The 7640-nt window shown below is 38.0% G+C and overlaps 1 non-coding gene across 1 annotated transcript; it reads right to left on the minus strand.

The window, feature by feature from the left end:
* Positions 1-5516: 5516 nt before the first annotated feature.
* On the minus strand, positions 5517-5623 carry LOC131254517 (small nucleolar RNA R71). Its single transcript, XR_009175629.1, has one exon. It is a non-coding gene; the product is annotated as a small nucleolar RNA R71 (small nucleolar RNA).
* Between the last annotated feature and the right edge of the window lie 2017 nt (positions 5624-7640).

Genomic DNA, 7640 nt, shown 5'->3' on the forward strand with positions numbered 1-7640 from the left:
TCTCTCTCTTTTTTTTTTTAAATCACTTTTATTTTGTTCATCTGTATTCACAGGAATGGATAAAAGTAAGTATATATTTTGATGGTTGCGAATCTTTACAATTGTAATGCTTTAAACTAGATGGGTAAATCTAGATGCTCCATCTGCTGGGCCACACTTTAGATGACCCAGCTTAGGAATACTATACTGGTTCACTAATCCCTCCGTTTGAGTCCTCTGAAACCAACCATAGAAAAAAAGAAGACAAAAAGTCAGCAGTACAACGAGGTAAGCCTATTGATCAGACAGCTAGAATCATCCATTCGATGTACATGACGTAGAGAGGGTCGCAGACAGTTACATGGCCAAGATGGATCAGAAAAGGCCCGATATGCGACTAAGTGATCTGGACTGTTGAGCTTGATTAGCGTATCTCACAATTTTGAATAAGCTATCGGAACTAAAATATATGATTTTAGGGTAGAACAAGCTACTTTAGCCAACCAACCCCGCTATACCGGGTTGCCCAATCCTGATTTGTGAAATACCGCTATATCAACAGCCGTTTCCCTATTTTAATTCCGTTTTTTACTATAAATAGTAAGTTTTAGTTTAATTATAACTATTCATCCATTGGGCTTTAGGAATTGTGTCCAACGCGAAAAGAGCTTTAAAAAATTAGGAGAACAGCTTGGTGAAGCTAAATAAGACACTTACTATTTTTGGCCGAAAACATTGTGCACTAGTAGACACCACGACTGTCTATAAATAGTAAGTTGCGAATTATACGAGTTTTAGTTGTAGTTTGATTCCGATTTCCTTCCCATTGCTTGGTATCCCTATTTAAAGGGTTGTAAACTCATGTTTTTAAAAAAATAAAAATAAAAATTCATTAATCAATTTCGACTTTACTAGAATTTATTTCTATTTTCTTGCTTTCTTTCCTCATGGATTCGAGAAGTCTCTGTGAGGAGTCTAGAGAGGTTCCATGGATTTGGAAGAGTTATCCTCTTAAGGAAGACGGTGCTCGACCTCACGTCCTCCCCTGTGTCAGTCCACCAAATGAACAATCCAAATTCAATGACCCCATAGACATCCACGGTTAGGAGAAACCCCACAAAACTTATTAATTCCAAAGTAAGAGTGGTAAGCAAGCTTATAGGAAGAAACTAAAAGTGGAAAAGAAATCTTCCTGAGGTAGTCTCCTCTTGTCTAGGTTGCCTTTGTCCATCTAGTTTAGATTATCTAGATGGCTCATCAATGGGCCTAATGCCAAAGTGTTGGGCGTGGAAGCATAACCCAGTGTTGAGTGTGGAAGCGTCACCTAGGCGTGAACCAGAAGTGAATGAAACAAGCATAGAGATATAAAATTTGAGCATGCACAGATAACAAGGGGAAAAAAGAAAAAACGATGACACAAAGCAACAAGCAATCTACTATGAAAATGAAATTATAAGAGATAGAATCAACTTACATGCAAATCTTAGAGTTGAAAACCTTAGCTCTTTCTAGAACAAGTTTCCAATTACTCCTAGAATACCCTAATCCTGAATGAGTTATCGAACTCCATTTGAGGGTCATCGATCGAATCAGCCACACTTTTGATTGTATCAAAAGTGCCCAAAATCATCCAGATAGCAAACTTGCATTTTTGGATTTTCTTGATTGAATTGAGAGCCTATTCAATCAAATTGAACAGGACCAAAACTGTTTTACGAGAAATTGGGGAAAAAACTAGAATTTCTCGATCAAAAACCTTGCATAAGATGTACCTAGAAGGTGACCAAGGTTATAGGAGTTGGTTGAATCTCCTATCCAGGATAATTAGTGGATTTCCTAAGGGATTCAACATATGGACGCTCTAGAGTATCAAAGAACAAATGATTTTTCTATTGGTTTGGTCTTTGAATTTTAGAGAAGGCACGAGTTCATGTTCTTCATTGAATAGAAGCTTTAAATGCTCATAGAAGTGAAAGATCACAATGAAGAGAACACGAACTCGTATGGATAGATTCTAAATGGGCTATGATTGGTGAGGGTCAAATATTGCATATTAGACCCTAGTTGTTACCTGAATTACGAACATGATAATGTTTTAACGGGCTATTTTAACCATGTTTGTGATGCAAGGAGAATTGACGAGCATGGATTGAAAAAGATGCTAAAGGCATGGATTTAACACTCAAGCATCACCAAGGCATTAGACGGAACTCCATGGGACCAAGATAGAGGATTTACACGCCGGAGATTAGAGAAATTCCAGCCACTCACTTTAAACAGGCCTGAAAGACGTCCATAATGCAAGATCACAGGGTTCCCACCATCTGATCAGCTCCAAACTTCATACATGGCCTGAAGACCATAAATGAACCGTACACATAAAATTTCAGCTCCTGGATCTTTGTGGAAATCGCCCAACAGTCAGATCAGCCCACAAATTCTCAAATTGGGGCCCACATTGTATGTGGATGTGCTTCAATTTTGGTCTCAACGGATTAAATGAGATGAAAAGGTGGATGGATGGATTGGATTTTGCATATACATCAAGAAGGGCCCACTTTAAGAAAAGTAGAGTGCACAGAAGTCGTGCACTCGCCATGCACCGAATGGACCAAATCGGTCAGCGGGCGCTGACCCGACTCCTCTTGTAAAATGAAAACTTCCGTTTCCAGCGGCGTGAAAACAGAGAGGGAGCGTGATCTTTGTGGGCCACCATCATGGTCCAAATGACTGATCTAGACCGTCCATGAGATTCACGAGGACCATATCACTCATGCCTAGGTGGCAAATTTTCAAAAGGTCCCAGAGATCCATTTTTGATCGTCCAAAAACAAGATGGACGGCGAATGGATCTGATACAATGGGCCATGCCGAATTTGAAAAAAACCCACCCTTCCTGACCAGTTTTTCGTCAGGAATCCAATGAATGAAGTGGATTTCTCTGAAGACATCATTATGGGGCCCACCGAACACATCAGCGCAACCTGCGTAAGGTTTACGTGCGTCCGAAAAATCCGGATCTTCCATGGAGTTGCGTGACCCAGAACGTGATCTGATCAGCGATCTGAACTGTCCAATTGAAGCCCCAGCCAGGTTTGACCCTATCCATGATGGAAGATGCAATAATCGGGATGATCAACGTCCTGATCTTCAGTCCAAACGCAGCCTTTTGTGCGTTGCTTGCTGCGAGAAACAGAGTTGGCGCCGGAAGCCTTTTCCATGTAAAGAGGAGTGTGGAACTCCCTCTCCAGGACATCCTAGCGTATAAGAAAGAAGAGAAAGAGAACGGGTGGGGGATATCAATTCTTTGGGGACGTGAGCAGAAGATGGAGTAGTAGTTAGAGTTTGTTCTTATTTTATTGTTTTGTTTTTGTTCAAGTTCTAGCCCATTCATGGTTGGCTAAACCTTTTAGCTAGGGCTAAGAGGTGAAGCTTGTGGCATGATGAGAAGACTCTATGGCTTTGATTCATTACTAAACTGATGCTGATATTGGTTTGATTTTAAGGAATACCTTTAGTTTTTAATGGTTTGTTGTGACTGAAATTACAATAGATCTGCGATGGCTTTAAGTATTTCCTTTTCATTATTGTGATAATGTAGTTAGGAAACCTTGTTGTTCACCATCGCCCCCTGGACATGGTTGGATGACGGAACCCTTCCTAACATTCATACCTCACTCAGATTGGCTGTGAATTGGCTTAATTCTGTTGTTTACTTTGTCTCATGGGCATGGTTTTGTGATGGAATCTATTCTAATTAGCTTAGTTCAGATTTGATTCTAGTGATATATCTTCCAACTGGATGAAGATGGGACTCGAAGTCCAGTTGAGTTCGTGAATCAAGCGTAGACTGCCCTAATCTCTACAAGTGGATCCTTTGAATCCCTAGCTCCTTTCCCTGAATTGTTAAAGTTTTAGATAATTATTCCATCATTATTCCTCAAATTACACTTGATTTAAATTTCATCTCATTCTAGTTTTAGTTCTAGTTAGTTTCAGATTACATACAGGTATCAGTCCCTTGGGATTCGACCTCGGTCTCACCGAGTTTATTACTACATCACAACCCTATACTTGGGAGTGAACAAGTTTTTGGCGCCATTGCCGGAGACTGACGGCTATGATTCTCTGAAATTAATTGGTTTTAGAATTAGATTAAGATTAGGATTTTACTAACGTTAGTTTTAGATTTCTATTTCTATTCTAGAACTAACCTGTTTCCTATTTTGCAGGATCCTGACATCAGCTTCTAATTTGGTAATTCCTTTCTAATTTCTCTACTTTTTCTATTTTTAGAATTAAGATTTTAGTTTTAGAAACTTTCTTATTCTAGATTTCCTTTTTAGAAACTAACTTTCTATTTTTAGGCTTTCATTTATTTTAGAAAGTTTTTTTTTCCTTTTTAGAAACTAAACCAACTTTCCTGTTTTGTAGGATTCTGAGATAGGTTTCTAAATTGGTAATTTCTTTCTTAATTTCTTCCTTGCTATTTCTAAATTAGGATTTTATTTTATTTTAGCAAGTTTCTAATTCTAACTCTTTTAGAATCTAACTTTGTTTCCTAATTTATTTTTAGAAATTTTTTTTACTTATAAATTTTTTTTAGAAACTAACCTTCCTATTTTGTAGGCTTTTAAAATAGAAATTTCTAATTCGGTAAGCTCTTTCTCTACTTTCTATTTTTCAGATCTCTTTTAGTAACTTACTTTATAGTTTAGGACTTTCCTAATTTATTTTAAATTTTCACTTTCTTTTAGGAATTTCTTCTTTTAGAAACTAGTTTACTTCTATCTTTCTTTTTAAGGATTTTCTAATTTTAGACCTTCTCTTTATAAACTGACTTGTTTTGTTTTCTTTTGCAGGTTTTTAACTTAGGGACTCGAATTTGGTAACTTCTTTCCAACCCTCTCTTTCTTTCTAGATTTTCTTTTCCTTTCTTAGGATTAGGTTTTGAATTTGATTGAGGGCTGTGAGTGTTTCATGCCCAAGTGGGCCCGTGACAATACTCGACGTCTTTTGACTGGAGGAGGATTGGTTGAGGGGTTAACTATCCATCGTAGGACTAAACACCACTCGAAATTCCCTGAGTTAATTGAAGTGATGGCTGAGAACCAACCTCTTCTACCTCAACCCAGGATGGAGGACATTCAGGATGAGAATGAGGTGCATCAAGCACCCCCGCCTCGTACTTTACGAGATTATTTACAACCAGCGGGGCTAAGTACGCCCTCATGCATGATTTTTTTCAAAAATACAGGACATATGGACATCAAGCCAGGGGTTATCCAACTCCTTCCTAAGTTTCATGGGCTTGAATCTGAAGAACCATATCTACATTTGAAAGAGTTTGATGAGATCATAGCCACTTTATATTTTCAAAATGTGTCTGAGGACACAATCTGGCTGAAACTCTTTCCTTTTTCCTTGAAGGAGAAGCCTAAGACGTGGTTACATTCACTGCATCCTAGATCCCTTGGCACATGGAATGATATGCAGAGGGAATTTATAAAGAATTTTTTTCACATCATAAAACGATTACTCTTAGAAAAGCAATCATGAACTTCACCCAAAAGGAGGATGAAACATTTTACCAATGTTGGGAAAGGTTCAAGGATTTGGTCAGTTCATGCCCACAACACGGCTTTGAAACGTAGCGCATTACAAATTTTTTCTATGATGGACTGACATCTTCCATGCGCCAAATGGTCGAGATAATGTGTAATGGAGAATTCATTAATAAAAATGTTGATGAGGTATGGGATTACCTTGATAGTCTTGCTGAAAAAACACAATCATGCGACTATTACCCAAAATCGAACACCACGTCTAAGTCGACTCAATCTAAGGAGAAAGGTGGATTGTATCTCTTGAAAAAAGAGGATCATCTCAAGTATAAAGTGACTACGCTCATAAGAAAAGTTGAGGCCATGGAAGGAAAGAAGGATAAGGTTAATGAAAGTGTTTGCGGCATCTGTGACTGCAACATTCATACAACTGAAAATTGTCCTACGATACCCGTGTAAGTGCTCTAGCTTATATCCCTGTTTGTTGTCAAATTTGTGGTGCCAAAATCACTATTATATATAACTTGCATAAGTGAAGCTCTCTCAAGGATCAACATTCATAAACAAGCAAAGCTCACAAGACAAGACTCAAGCTGCAAGACTTCAAGAAGAGTACAAGGCAGTTTGTAAAGATCTCAAGACCCTTTCAAGATTGAGCTACATCAAGATTTCAAGATTGATCTACATCAAGACTTCAAGGCTCATACTTCAAGGTCACTAGTTCCTAATGTTTCAATGTCCTTACTTCATGGTTGAGGTTTGACTGACCATAGGTTGGCCTTAGAAGTATGTCATTTTGGATACGTAAACCGAATGTTTATTTTACATGAGTTTGGTCTGTTCTTCGACTAGTCCTAGGCCTTCTTCGACTAGTCCTAGAGTTACTTCGACCAGTTTAAGAAATTCCTCGATCAGTCGTGAGTTTGTTACAAATTTTGAATAAAATCTGTTAGGCTTCGACTAGTCCAGGAATTTGTTCGACCAGTCGTAGGAACAGTGTCGACTGCATCTTCGACCAGTCGAACATCTTCAACTCGAAATCCAGCGATGGTTTATAGTTTCTTCGACCAGTCAAAGGAAACCTACGACCAGTCGTAGGTGACCTACGACCAGTCGAAGGAGACCTTCGACCAGTCATAGAACGATCAAAGCATATCCCGCCGGATTTTTCAAATATCTGTTATTGCTTCGACTAGTCGAAGAGCTCTCTAGACCAGTCGAACACGCGATCTGCTCACCTATAAATAGTGCACGAATCTCAGAAGAAATCATCGAATTAATTAATCCATTCAAGCCAATCTTCGTCGAACTTCTGGGAGTTAATTTTGTGCTCCATCTAAGCTAAGTGTTCTTATTTAATATTCTCTTTCCTTAGCTTTATTTAATTGATTTTGTTTCTGCTATTCTAATCTGATTTGATAAGAGGAATTGTTATTCCCTTTCTTTGGAATCAAAATCAATTAAGGCAAGCCCTACTTGGTTTAATTTAAAATCTATTAGAATTAGAACCATTGTAATTGAGTACTGGACATTGAACTTGGACATTCAATCATCTACTCTGATTTGGTTCTACCGGGCTGCTACAACGAAGGAGATAATCAGGTATTTTACATTTAATTATAAATTCCCTTTTGTTTTGGTTTCTTTCAAGATTTGCCAGAAAAATCTTGTTGTATTGGTTATCTGAGCCAGGAAAACTCAGAAGTGGGGTTTTTTTAATTGTGTAAGCCCACAGACAAAGACACAATTGTAAAGGTTTTGGGTGAACCTGGGAAAACCTATTTTGTTAGTGAACGCTAATATCCCCTATGTGAGGATATTAGGAGTGGAGTAGCATTTTGTGTGGCTGTTGTTTAACAGTTGGTGAACACACAGGCGAACCACTATAATCCCTTGTGTTGTAGTTGAATGATTTATACTTCTAATCTTTAATTATTCTTTTGTGGGATGTATGTATGGTGGTGAATGTTGTAATCATTTAATTCAAGCATTGTGAGAATTTTTTAATAGTTTAGAATTTATTTTCTGCTATTCCTTTATCAGCTTGATATTTAATTTCTTTTGAAAGTTGTTCCAGTAAGGTTGCCCTGCCATTTT

The sequence above is a fragment of the Magnolia sinica genome, chromosome 8 (assembly GCF_029962835.1).
Source record: "Magnolia sinica isolate HGM2019 chromosome 8, MsV1, whole genome shotgun sequence".
Lineage (NCBI taxonomy): Eukaryota > Viridiplantae > Streptophyta > Magnoliopsida > Magnoliales > Magnoliaceae > Magnolia > Magnolia sinica.